Here is a 13,603-nt window from a genome sequence, read left to right on the forward strand (position 1 = left end):
TTTAGAGAGAAGAGAGTAGAGACGTGGCTTATTTTAGAGAGAAGAGAGGTGAGACGTGGCTTATTTTAGAGAGAAGAGAGGTGAGACGTGGCTTATTTTAGAGAGAAGAGAAGTGAGACGTGGCTTATTTTAGAGAGAAGAGAGGTGAGACGTGGCTTATTTTAGAGAGAAGAGACATGGTTTATCTTAGAGAGGAGAGGTGAGACATGGCTTATCTTAAGAGAGAAGAAGTAAGACATGGCTTATCTCAGAGAGAATCAGTAAGACATGGCTTATCTTAGAGAGAATAAGTAAGACATGGCTTATCTTAGAGAGAAGTAGTAAGACATGGCTTATCTTAGAGAGAAGAAGTAAGACAAGGCTTATCTTAGAGAGAAGTAGTAAGACATGGCTTATCTTAGAGAGAAGAAGTAAGACATGGCTTATCTTAGAGAGAAGAAGTAAGACATGGCTTATCTTAGAGAGAAGAGGTGAGACAGTTATTTTAGACCAGATTGAAACAAGGGAGATGGAGAGAGAGAGAGAGAGAGGACGCATTAGCTAAGACTCAGACAATACAGAGAGAGAGAGAGAGAATGCATTAGCTAAGACTTAGGCAATATATAGAGAGAGAGGACGCATTAGCTAAGACTTAGGCAATACAGAGAGAGAGAGGACGCATTAGCTAAGACTTAGGCAATACAGAGAGAGAGAGGACGCATTAGCTAAGACTTAGGCAATACAGAGAGAGAGAGGACGCATTAGCTAAGACTTAGGCAATATAGAGAGAGGACGCATTAGCTAAGACTTAGACAATATAGAGAGAGCACGCATTAGCTAAGACTTAGACAATACAGAGAGAGTTCAAGGCAGGTAACAGGTTGAGGTTGATTTGGTTCTGTTAGATATTAGACCTTTCGAAAAAGTAGCGGTTGGCAGATAGGAGGCAAATTATAAGGTTCAAAAGAGCGGTTTAATTCACATGATGAGGATAGGCTAGTAATGGTAGCAGTATTTAGGATCAATAATAATTTGGCAATATAGACAAAAATGACTTACAAAACAAAAAAAAATGCTTTACAGAAATAAACTGGTTGTGAAACCAAAATCAAACCTTTCAATCAATCCAATCTGGCCTAGAATCAGGCTACATGCCCTGTAACATCACAGACAGCCTAAGCGCATGGACGCTTTCATAAACAAAGATTACCGAACATTGGCAAAGCCCGGTAGAAACACCTTGCTTGACTACTTCCCGCACATGCCACATTGCTGGTTAAAACCATTGGGTACACAACCAGTGAACTGGTGGAAATACAAACTGAAGGATACATCTCGCTCACTCTCCCTCTGTTGTGGCACTGGGCCACTGGGCCCGCCCTGCAACCTCATTGGATAATGCTGGGCCTTCTTCTTTCACTCTGCAACTCATCAATGTGCATCTTGCTAGCTGTCACTCAAATACTGAGGGGCTGAAGCTCTTAGGCTCGAACTCAAATTGCTAGGGGGGTGGCCCAAATGGGCCAAGCTTGCAGTGCTCAAAATATCAGCACACAGCTTCCAGAAAACAGTTGCTTACAAACTAAGGATTTCATGAATAATTGAGGTAAAAACATAACTTCTGCTGACAGATTATCCATGTATGAGCTACACATTGACACATCCAGCCCAAAGCAGGCGCTTAAAAAAAAGACTTAAGTAGTCGCCATAGTTCCAGAACTTGTCTTTAGCTCAAGTAAAGGGAGAGTGGGGCTTGGACTTAAGCGCATACATGCCTGTCGCCATCACAGACTGGCATTGCAATATAAAATGATGTAATCCGTCTCCCACCCATGTATTTAGATAAGTGTGCAAAGCCATGGCAGGGCTTTAGGCCAGATACACAGACCGATACACGGACATTCATCTTTTGAGAACTGCCTGCTTTTCCAGCTTTGAGCAAAACTAAAAAGGTGAATAACTACTGTAGGTGCAAGGTGAAGAAAAGCAGCCCCCCCCCAACCCTCATAGCACACAGGTAGTGAAGCGTAGACCACGCAGGTCAGAAGTTAAGCCAAAACATCTCAGCTCAGCTCGTTTCCTTCACATCCTTATTAGGATAACCTCTGGGGATGGCCGACTGACTCCTGGGCTTTAAATGCACACACATACACACAGAGACAGACAGACAGACAGATAGACGGACAAACTAACAAGCCGGGCCTTCCCTCACGTTTTCCCCTCCACACGACAGAATAGAGTCTGTGGGTTTGATGCCTTCATGCACATTTCTGGACCCTTTCTGTAAATTGTAAACAGAGTGGTACGCCAGGCCAAGAGCTTCCAAAGTCAAACGGGGAATAATTGTGTGGTCTTTTCCATCTATTTATGGTGATTATAAGGGGTACAAGAATTCCCCCTGCAGTTCTGACACCAGAGAAAAAGATGGGAGTTGCTGTAAATACATGTACTACAATAGATGGTCTTGAATATCAAATGATATTCATAACACTTTAGAATCGACTTTTGTGAGGCAAAAAAAGGTACGACAAAGAAAAGCAAGTAATAGAAATGTATATTCAAAACCAGCTCCACCACCAGTAGTATTTTAGCAGTAATGTCATTTTATTGTCATACATACGAACAAAAATCATAACACTAAAATACAGATGTTACAATTACACAGAAAACCAAGACATGAGAGAAAATGAGTGTGGAATCTGGAAGCCATTCCACACCACAAACCCACTACAAGAAACAGCAAATATCACAACAAATGTCTGACATGGGTCTACTTCCAGATCTCCCTCAGTGAAATCAGTCCAGCAGCCAAGTTACAGGGATTGGAGATCAATAAATCCCCATAATGGATCAAAAGCTTAGGTTTATATCCCAAATGGAACCCTATTCCCTATATAGTGCACAACTTTTGACCAAAGTCCTATGGGCCCTACATTAGGGAATAGGGTGACATTTGGGACATAGCCTTAATATCAGTGCCAAGCGATGGAGCATGTAGCATAGGATATTCATGCTACTGTACAGCGAGATTAGATTAGGTCGATGTTTATTGGCCTCCGAGGCAGTCAGGACAAACTGCCCCTGTCCCAGCTGACCACCCTGGTGGGCTGTACTGAGCCGATGGCCCAGTCTGCTGCCCTGTAACCCTGCTGTGTTCGTGAAACACTTAGGGACATAGAGGGGATACAGGGTTATGTCCCATGACCATAGAGGGGTTGAGGGAACATAATGGGACACACTAAGCCCATCCCAAATGGAACCCTTTTCTCCTACAGTGCACTACTTTTGACCATGGCTCATAAGGCTTTGGTCAAAGTAGTACACTTATAGGGATAGTGTGCCATTTGGGGTGCACCCACTGTGCACTTCTGCCCCCCTGTGGCCATGGGACACTCGGTCAACCTCCCTCACCTCCCCTGGCCATAGGACACTCTGTTCCCCTGTATTGGCCCAGTGTGACCTGCCCCCCGAGGGCTAAACAGCTGGCCACATCAACTGAGCACAGCCCTGGCACACATGCTGAGAGAGCACACACACAGTCAGATGGACAAACACATGCAAACTGGTGCAACCACAGAATGATCCCTCCAACACTTTGGTGTACATTTATTTGAACACAGAACACACTAACACTTCAATACACCAAAACTGAACAAAAACACCGTGGGCCTACATCAACTTGAATTCATTTGACATCTCTTATTTCCCCACTCACTCCAGTGATTCACCCCAGTTGGACTTTAAAGAGAACGTTCATCTCCATCTCTCCATCAGACAGCAGGACCATGGCTGAGTGTGACAGTTTTTTAAAAGTTTTTTTTATTTTTAAATTCCACCACCACCTACAAGCAAGACCTCCATCGTAAAATAACAATTTATATTACAGTAAAGCATGACAGTGTCTGGGAGGACAGGGGGTGGAGTTAACTCAAGGATAGTCTGCGGGAAACGGTCAACCCGAGGATCATTTGTCATGGATGCGTCCCAAATTGCACCCTATTCCCTATGGGTCATGGTCAAAAATAGTGCACTATAAAGGGATTACAGTGCCATTTGGGTCGCATCCCATATAAAAGGTTCTGCAGAGGGATAAAAAAAAATGTTTTTTAAATCTTTAAGCAGCTCCAGCTGCTTAAAGCGAACACCGTTCTCCCTGTGAGAAATGTAGTGTTCAGCTTGTTTCTGTGTTTCTCTGCCAGTCTAGCCGTTTCATGTTCTCTTTCATCAGGTGACAAGTTCAACACAGCAAAAGTGAACATCTAAATGTTTTTCAATACCTTAATTGTTACTCTGAAGTATTGTGTGAAAAATACGTGCTTAAAACAGCCCATTAAGATAAGAACTTTACCTCTCCTGAGCCCTAAAAAGCCATCGCAAAGCCACCCAATCTTGTTATGAATCTAGTTATTAGTCTTAACAAATGACTCCAGTGACATAGTGGGCTACCAAGAGTGATGTCGTCTCTTCAAGAGAAGAAAAACCTGAAATCTCTGATCCCCGTGTTGACCCCGTGACCTGTTGTGTCACACTGTCTGCTACCTCATCCCTTCAGCCATTATGACCCTTACCCTCGTCTCGACAGGTGTCTCTTTAGCTGATCCTAAGGAGGTTCATATTAGTCTGTATACTCTTACAACCCTCTTACAACGCCCAGTCTCTTCACCACATTAGCAGGCTCTTTGTGCTGGTCGGATCTGCTTTCAGTGTGGGGGACCACAACAAGACTTCTGCATTCAACTCTGAGGGGGGTCAGTATGCTGCCTGCCTGAGAAGCAAAGAGCTGATTCACAACAATAATGATGCCATCGCTTACCACACAGACTGAGGAGACAAAGGTGTCTGGGAGACCGACAGCGATCAAGAGCAACAGGTTCCCTGTTGAAGTTGTGTCGTAGAATTAATCAAGATAGCATCGGGCAGACATTATTATAGACAGGAAGGAACACCATCACAGACACGAAATGAGTCTGACGTTGATTCTATTGCAGATACGTTGTGTGAGTGACGATATGGATATTTCACATTAACAAATGCATTAGCCGTCCGACAGGAATCTGGGGGATTACTCAAGATGAATCTGTGAGCTGCTCTGACAGCTCACAGATTACTGCACCTGTACATAGCCCATCTATATACTGCACCTGTACATAGCCCATCTATAATTTAGCCCAAACAACTACCTCTTATTTATTTATTTTGATCCTTTGCACCCCATTATTTCTATCTCTACTTTGCACATTCTTCCACTGCAAATCAACCATTCCAGTGTTTTACTTACTATATTGTATTTACTTCGCCACCATGGCCTTTTCTTGCCTTTACCGCCATTATCTCACCTCATTTGCTCACATTGTATATAAACTTATTTTCTACTGTATTATTGACTGTATGTTTGTTTTACTCCATGTGTAACTCTGTGTCGTTGTATGTGTCGAACTGCTTTGCTTTATCTTGGCCAGGTCGCAATTGTAAATGAGAACGTGTTCTCAACTTGCCTACCTTGTTAAATACAGGTGAAATAAAATAATTAAATCAATGTGAGTTCAGTAAGAACAGAAGGTCATATTAACCAAATCAGACCCTTGTGAATGTGACTTCCCAAGCCTCACGTAACGACACAGCACAATGCAGTCAGAGATGGTTGATGAAAGTGGCCCGGGTCTATTACCACCTGGAACGCCAGACACAAAATGGCTGCTGTGTCAGTTGAGTAGTGTTAAAAGGTGATAACAATGCATTGTGTTGCCAAACAGAGATAAGGTATTGATGACTTTATGTCCCGACAGGCCCAAACAGTCATTAATTGTGTATACATAAGCTTGCACAGACACGTTTGGGTCACATGGGAAATGATGATGACAGTGTACATATGTGCTCGAGTTAAGCACATTCTATAGATATGATACAATAGTGTCACTCTACTCATGGAAGTTGAAGGATGTTCCTAATATGGGCAAACTCCCGCACTGTTAAATTGAAGTGCATTGTAACACCAAAACTAGTGGCAACTGAGCCGCCAATAACTTGAAGGAGACGAAACCTAAACTTTGCTGGAGTATTGAAACACATCATCCTGGAATGTTTTGAAATATGACGCCGTGTGTTGTAACACCACTTAATCAAGTGTTGCGCAACACCTTGCCAGGGACTGGGAGCACAACCGGAAGAGGTTGAAAAACACCAAGTTCAGCTAAGGGCAGAATTAGATACCTTCTGTTTTGGTTTAGTTTCCTCTCTAAAGCTTCTAAATACTATTATGGTGTTTCAAATCCTGTCTTGTACATAGGGTTGCAAAGGGTCAGAAACGGTCCAGAAATTTTCCATGGGAAGTGAAGCCTGGGAATTTTGGGAATTTTGCTAAAATTCATCAAAACGTTTATAATAGTGAACCTCTTTTTTGGGATACACATAAGGCAATTCTAGGTCTTGTGGCATATTTTGGTTAAACTATCCCCGGTTCAATGGAATTGCAACCCTCTGCATGCACATGTGCAGTGCACTCTTGCATCACACGTACAGCTGATTCACAAGATCGTGCACACTAATGAGATGCTATTGAGCCCACACTACTACACTGTCTGAGCCATGGACTGCATGCTTTCTGGTAAGTTTTGAAGACAATACTGGGGTGGGGTGAATATATTTTATATGTCATACATGATGTTTTTGTTCAGTAGTAAATAGTAGCCTATAGCAAAATGTGTTTAAATCATTTCTAAGTTGTTAACAATTTCGGTTAGTTAGTTTTTGCTATCGTGTGGGTTTTAGCTTGCTTGAGCCTGCTAACTGAGGAGTGTTAATTCACCTGTTTCCATACATGTTTCATTTTAAAATATTTATTTTACAAATGCGTTGTTTAATCTAACTGCTTGACTATTTTTCTCTACATGGAATTGTATTTTCTCTTTTTTTGAATCTTTACAGGAAAATGCCACAGGCACTATCTGATGTGTGGAGACATTTCAATGCAGTTAATGTAGAAGGAAAAGCTTTGTACATTTGCAAATACTGTGCCAAATCATATGTGAAGAATGCAACAAAGATGCAGAATCATCAAGCCAAGTGCATATAGTTCCCTCAGTGCTCACAACAAGCAACCTCTGACAAAAGTCAGAGAGATTCGAGGTGAAAATGATGACACCTCAGACACCTTATCGATAGCAACAGCTCATGGTCCTCCTGAAATCAGTAGTTTTTTTGACTGAATGGAGGAACATAGTCAGAGAAATAGTGATGAATGTCTTGCTCGAGCTGTGTATGCAACTGGTTCACCTCTGATGCTCACAGGCAATGTGTAGTGGAAGAGATTTCTGAATGTTCTTCGCCCAGCATACAACCCTCCAACCAGACATGCTTTATCTACCCATTTGCTGGATACAGAGTTCAACAGAGTTCAAGTGAAGGTCAAGCAAATCATTGAGAAAACAGACTGTATTGCAATCATCTCTAATGGGTGGTCGAATGTTTGTGGGCAAGGAATAATTAACTACATCATCTCCACCCCTCAACCAGTATTATACAAGAGCACAGACACAAGGGACAACAGACACACCGGTCTCTACATTGCAGATGAGCTGAAGGCAGTCAAGGTATTTGCACTGTTGACAGACAATGCTGCGAACATGAAGGCTGCTTGGTCTAAAGTGGAGGGGTCCTACCCTCACATCACACCCATTGGCTGTGCTGCTCATGCATTGAATCTGCTCCTCAAACCCATCATGGCAATGAAAACAATGGATAGACTCAACAAGTGAGCCAAGGAAATGGCTAGGTATGTGAAGGGTCATCAAGTTATAGCAGAAATCTTCCTCACCAAGCAAAGTGAGAAGAATCAGAGCACCACATTGAAGCTTCCCAGCAACACCCGTTGGGGTGGTGTTGTCATCATGTTTGACAGTCTCCTGGAGGGGAAGGGGTTTCTCCAAGAAATGGCCACATCAGTCTGCCGATATGGACAGACCCATCAAGAGGATCCTCCTGAATGATGTATTTTGGGAGAGAGGGGTAAGCAGCCTGAAACTCATGTAACCTATAGCAGTAGCCATTGCGCAGATTGAGGGAGACAATGTCATCCCGTCTGATGTTCAGACTCTGCTTGTCGATGTAAGAGAAGAAATCTGTACTGCCCTACTCACTTCACTGTTGCTCCAAGCAGAGGAAACTGCAGTTCTGAAAATACATCAAAAAGCGTGAAGACTTCTGCCTGAAGCCCAGTGTACATGTTGGACCCCAAGTATGCTGTCAAGAGCATCCTGTCTGGTGCCGAGATCAACAAGGCCTATGGTGTCATCACTAAGCCTGAGAGGAAGACAAAGCTTTAGTTTCTAGACTATCATTTTACAGATTTATGTAGAAAACATTTTTTGGGAGATGTGATGGATCATTGGGGATCATTCAATATTCCCTTTATTTTGTTGTTCAGTGAAATCATCCCACGTGAAGAGTCAACTCATTTAATTAAAGTTCAATTCTATTAGAAGGATTTAATCATTTGCAATTATGTCTACTTATGATATGGTAAATATATCCAATGCAAAAAAAAATCTATATTTAAATGGTATTAATATTAATGTGCATATATTTCCGTTAATTCCCATATATTCCCATTTATTCCTGTTAATTCCCATATATTCCTGTTAATTCCCACAGAAAGTTTCCACCTCTTAATATTCCCCAAATTGTGCAACCCTACTTGTGCAGATTTAGATCACGTCTTCTGGAGAATTTCTATTGGTTTATGTATCTGATCAGATTAACCCATTTTGGCAGGCATTTGATGAGCACAGATCCCAATCCCCCAGCAGTAACTGGAGGTTTTACAGCAAGCAATGCAGAACACTTGTTTATTTATATTACCAGGTAAGTTGACTGAGAACATATTCTCATTTACAGCAACAACCTGGGGAATAGTTACAGGGGATGAATGATCCAGTTGGAAGCTGGGGATGTTTAGGTGGCCATGATGGTATGGCCAGAATAGGAATTTAGCCAGGACACCGGGGTTAACACCCCTACTCTTACGATAAGTACCATGGAATCTTTAGTGATCACAGAGTCAGGACACTCATTTAACGTCCCATCTGAAAGACAGCACCCTACACAGGGTAATGTCCCCAATCACCGCCATGGGACATGTTGGGATATGTTTTTTTAGATCAGAGGAAAGAGTGCCTCCTACTGGCCCTCATAAGATAGCAGTGGGATGCAGGGTGGTATGCCTGTACCATTAAAAGTTAGAAATATGGGAATGGGTCATCTCATCATTGAACGGAATTTTGCCTGATGGTTTTGATATACGTTCATCATGATCCATTACGTCTCATGGCACAACAAGCTGCTTAATACTAATATTGAAAGTAGACTTTTCTTTCTTCAAACATTCATGTAAAATATTCATTAAGTCCAAAAAAAATGGAATTACTCACACTCCTCTAAATACAGAGCCACATGGCAAGATCCCACTCGGCACAGATGTTAATTCAACTTCATTTAGTTCAAATGAAAACCATGTTGATTCAACCAGTGTGTGCCCAGTGGGATAGGAAGTGCAAGAAGATTAAAACCAGACTTCTAATTAGTTCAATCACTCAATTATCTCTATCTTAGGTTATCTTCATATAAAATATACTTACATTTTGGATTTATTCTTAAATGTTTTGGTAAAATATATAAATATATATATATATATATTTTTTTTAATTTTTATTAAGTACATGTTGGTTGTTTTTTGAATCAATTCACCCAAGACATTTTTTTTTACAGTGTGGCTGTGGTTGAGTGAATGAAATTCCAATGAAATGTACCGTTTGACTGCCTGAGAAGTCGGGGGTTCAATTCCCGCTTCTGCCTGTCCCACTTTTACTCCTCTTTCTCCTCCTGTTTCTAATCTGTCAAAATAAAGCAAAGAAAAAAATGAAGGTGGAATTCGAGAAAACAATATTCTCCACAGGCCCTCATCAATCAATACTTAGGCTATAAACCATGTGCATTTCTTAACCATTTGACAGTATGAGACACACAGTCTGCCCACTATTTACCACTTTAGGTGTTTCAGAGTACTTCTACTCTGTTTTAAATACTTCCTGTGTATCATAACAGGTGCACTGGGTTTACATTCAAACACCCTCCAAACAACAGCTCTCAGGTTAGACGCACAACTTTTCATGGCTTCGTCGTGGTTTGAGTCTTACTATCTGTACAGTGTGGCAATACCGAGACACTGCAGGCCAGGCAGAACAAACTAATTACAACAAGTCCACTGTTTACTGAAAAGGTGTTAGAGTCGAGACCTTCACTGGGTTCACTGTTTAAGTCCCTTGTAGTAGCATAATTACAAGAGTATGTTATGTTTATGCACCAAATGGTTGTTTATCAAATAGATTAAGGTTCTTAGGACTCTCTCTCTCTCTCTCTCCCTTTCTGAGTTAACTGAGAGGAGTATTGTGAAGCTTGGGCTGGCAACTGTTGAAGAGATGGTTCCCACTCCAGCTTCCTGCAGCTAGTCTGCTAGAGGCAGCTTGATAGCACTCGAATAATGCAATATTTTTGTCATTTGAAAAGCTGACGTTTAAATAGAAGGTTAAATCATGAGTAGAGGGATTTAACCATGAGATTGTAAAAAATATTAGTTGCGGTTGAAAGGGAGCAGGCAGTGGGACGTTTGAAGTAGAGGTAGGAGAAACATTCTTTGAGAGTTTCTGGTTATTGTTGCTTGGTTTTGTAGTTTAGGTAACTCAGTAAAATGAAGCAGGAAGGTAATGTCATTTAAAACGATAATCTGTTTCCATTACGTGGAACAGTGTCCAGTAATTAAAGTAGATTGAAATAAGTATTGAATATTAAGCTGATGAGACAACATCAACTTTATAAAGGTTCTACATTTGTTAAACAACAGGATCCATTTTTTTACCTTAATTAAATGCAACAGGTTGCAATGTTTAGATTACTGGACAGAGGTTCTGTCAGGATTTGGCCAGGGTTGTTCCGGGTTTTGGTCACTAGATGCCCCCATTGTGCTTTTTGACCTTATGTTTTTTCCCTTGTTCCCCATTATTATTTGCACCTGTGCCTCGTTTCCCCTGATTGTATTTAAACCCTTAGTTTCCCTCAGTTCTGTGCTCTGTGTTTGTATGTTAGCACCCAGCCCTAGTGTTCTGTGTATTCTTGTCAATTCCGGTGGATGCTCTTGTGGAGTTCTGTTTTTGTTTTTGAGGATCTCTTAAGGCTTTTTTTGTGCTATTCCTACCATCTTTTGGAATTACTATTTTTGTATTGAAGGACTTCTCCTTTTTACTTTATTAAATACACCGTCTTAAGTACTGCTGTGTCTGCCTCATCTTCTGGGTTCTGCTGACTATTCGTGGCTCAGTTGGTTAAGTGACTGTTTCTCACTCCGGAGACCCAGGTTCGTAACCGCGTCCTGACAGGTTCTGGTTTGTTTATTTTAGACGTCGATTCCACTTAATGAAACAATGTTTTAGGGCTCCCGAGTGGCGCAGTGGTCTAAGGCACTGCATCTCAGTGCAAGAGGCCTCACTACAGTCCCTGGTTTGAATCCAGGCTGAATCACATCCGGCCGTGATTGGGAGTCCCATAGGGCAGGGCACAATTGGCCCAGCTTCGTCCGGGTTTGGCCGTCATTGTAAATAGGAATTTATTCTTACCTGACTTGCCTAGTTAAATAAAGACTATCAGGAACAATCTAAGGTGAAACAGCTATTACATATGTCGTTGGACATTGGTCTGGTAACGATACCAGGATAATTTTGCATGGTTATGGAAAAGAGAGACATATGATATGGGAGTAAATTGTTAGACTCGGTGGCGAGATACATTGCCTCTAAGGGTAGCGCATGCTAAATTAAGCGTACATAAACGTTGGGGTACATTAAAACAAACGATTAATGATGAGAGAGTACAGTAGGCTTATTATTGTCATGTTTTGTTTGTAGTTAAAACCTTTGGGGTTGCTGATTATGATATTGGTATAGTGAATGCTAAAGAAATTGATTGGTAGTCATTTTCTCTCTCTTTGAAACGTTTCCTGAGGCTATGGCCTTGGGAGAGGGGTTAGTGAAATGCGGCAGTTTTAGAGGTAGAAAGGTATCCGGATTCAGTGGTAAAGCGGAGCTACCAAATTAAATAAGGCCTGGACATTTTTGTTAGTTTTGCCATATGGTTTACCACACACACACCAGCACGCACACACAATTTACGAATGTTATGAATATTGGTTAGTGCCATGGTATCTTAAAGGGGCACACACACACACACACACACACACACAGAATTTTTTATTTTCTGAGTTTTAATTGAACGTGTGAATTATTTTTGATAAAACATGTACTGAAGAAACTACTGTAAACCTAGAATACGAAATTTATGAAATCTTTGACTGTTTATAGATCATTGGTGTTATTTGAAGGTTTTGAATGACCTCTGACCTGACTTTCTAGTGTGGTTTGATCACCCACACTGGAAAGCCGAGAGATGGTTGGTTGATGATTTTAAAGGTCATATTTAATACTGATTTGAAGGTCATTTGTAATGCTGATAATTACAGAGAAGTTTTATAATTAATATGATCATGAGAAGGATAGACCTGTCTAGTCTAATTTATTATGAAGTTATGGGTACAAATGTTTTTTATGGAGTTATTAAGGGTGGTAATTCGAATATGATTCACATGGTGAGTCGTGTCAAAATGGGGGAATTACCAGTTTGAGGTTTATTGGTTGAAGTTTACACACCTTGAGTGAAATATAGAAATGTTTTGAATGTAATGTTGCGTGGTTTGTTATGTAATGTTTCGATACACCTCACCAGATTGGGTCTGCTGAATGATCGAGATTACTCCCTGAGGATTACTGGTCTAATTTCCTGATCCTATGACTCTGCGATGAAGATGACAGTGTGATGGGGAGTAGAGGTCTGCCGATTAATCGGCATGGCCGATTTCAAATTTCATAATCTGTAATCTGCATTTTTGAATCTGCATACATTGCACTCCACGAGGAGACTGTGGCAGGCTGACCTGTTACGGGAGTGCAGCAAGGAGCCAAGGTAAGTTACCTAGCTAGCATTAAAACTAATCTTATAAAAAAACAATCAATCTTAACATAATCACTAGTTAGTTTACTACACATGGTTGATGATATTACTAGTTTATCTAGCTTGTCCTGTGTTTCACATAATCAATGTGGTGCCTGTTAATTTATCATCGAATCACAGCCTGCTTTGCCAAACGGGTGATGATTTAACAAACGCATTCGCAAAAAAAGCACTGTCGTTGCACCAATGTACCTAACCATAAACATCAATGCCTTTGTTAAAAATCAATACACAGGTATATTTTTTTAAACCTGCATATTTAGTTAAAATAAATTCATGTTAGCAGGCAATATTAACTAGGGAAATTGTGTCACTTCTCTTGCATTCTGTGCAAGCAGAGTCAGGGTATATGCAGCAGTTTGGGCCTCCTGGCTCGTTGCGAACTGTGTGAAGACTATTTCTTCCAAACAAAGACCGTAATTAATTTGCCAGAATTTTACATAATTACTATATATATATATATATATATATATATTTATTATTATTATATGTAATTATAACCCTGATACAACAG

At 40.9% G+C, this 13,603-nt stretch overlaps 1 protein-coding gene across 3 annotated transcripts in view; it reads right to left on the reverse strand.

Annotated features, from left to right (window-relative positions):
* The window catches only part of LOC135522644 (partitioning defective 3 homolog), a 581,006-nt gene that overhangs the window by 510,436 nt on the left and 56,967 nt on the right, over positions 1-13,603 (reverse strand). The gene's annotated exons all lie outside the window — the stretch shown is intronic.

Source organism: Oncorhynchus masou, chromosome 30 (assembly GCF_036934945.1).
Source record: "Oncorhynchus masou masou isolate Uvic2021 chromosome 30, UVic_Omas_1.1, whole genome shotgun sequence".
Lineage (NCBI taxonomy): Eukaryota > Metazoa > Chordata > Actinopteri > Salmoniformes > Salmonidae > Oncorhynchus > Oncorhynchus masou.